Consider the following 712-nt stretch of genomic DNA (forward strand, 5'->3'; position numbering starts at 1 on the left):
AATAATGGTCTTACAAAATATTTGTCTTTTTTGCTTAACTAATTTTACTCAGCATAATGTCCTCAGCGTTCATCCATGTTAATGAGTGTTTTGCAGCTTCATCGTTACTCTTCAAGGTAGCATAGTATTCAATTTGTGGATGCACCAAAATTTGTTTATCCATTCTTCCTCTGATGGGCACTTAGGCTGTTGTATCCATCTTTTAAGCATTGATGTGGGTTTATCTACACATGTTCTGACTTGTACTTCTTGTGGCTATATACCAAGTAGAGGAATGCTAGAACACAAGGTATTTCTAATTACAACTTTCTGAGGAAACGCCATATAGTTTTCCAGAGTGGTTGGACCATTTTATCCAAGTTAATGATAAAATTCCATCAGCAATGTAGGAGGGTCCCAGTCTCACCACACACTTGCCAGCATTTGTTGTCCTCTGCTTTTTTGAATTTTGTTGTTACTGCTGGTGTGAGATATCTCATTGTTGTTTTGATTTGCATCTCTCTAATGACTAATGATTGTGGTGCTGTGGGTTAATGCGCCAGACTGCAAAGCTATTTGAACTGCAAGGTCAGCGGTTCAAGCTCACCAGCTGCTCCTCAGAAACCCTATACAGGTTCGTTATGGGTCAGAATCGACTTGACGGCCCTTAACAACAACAACAATGGCTAATGACTGTGAATATTTCATATGTTTGTTGGCTGTCTGAATGTCT

The sequence above is a fragment of the Chrysochloris asiatica genome, unplaced genomic scaffold, assembly GCF_000296735.1.
Source record: "Chrysochloris asiatica unplaced genomic scaffold, ChrAsi1.0 scaffold00265, whole genome shotgun sequence".
NCBI classification, from domain to species: Eukaryota; Metazoa; Chordata; class Mammalia; order Afrosoricida; family Chrysochloridae; genus Chrysochloris; species Chrysochloris asiatica.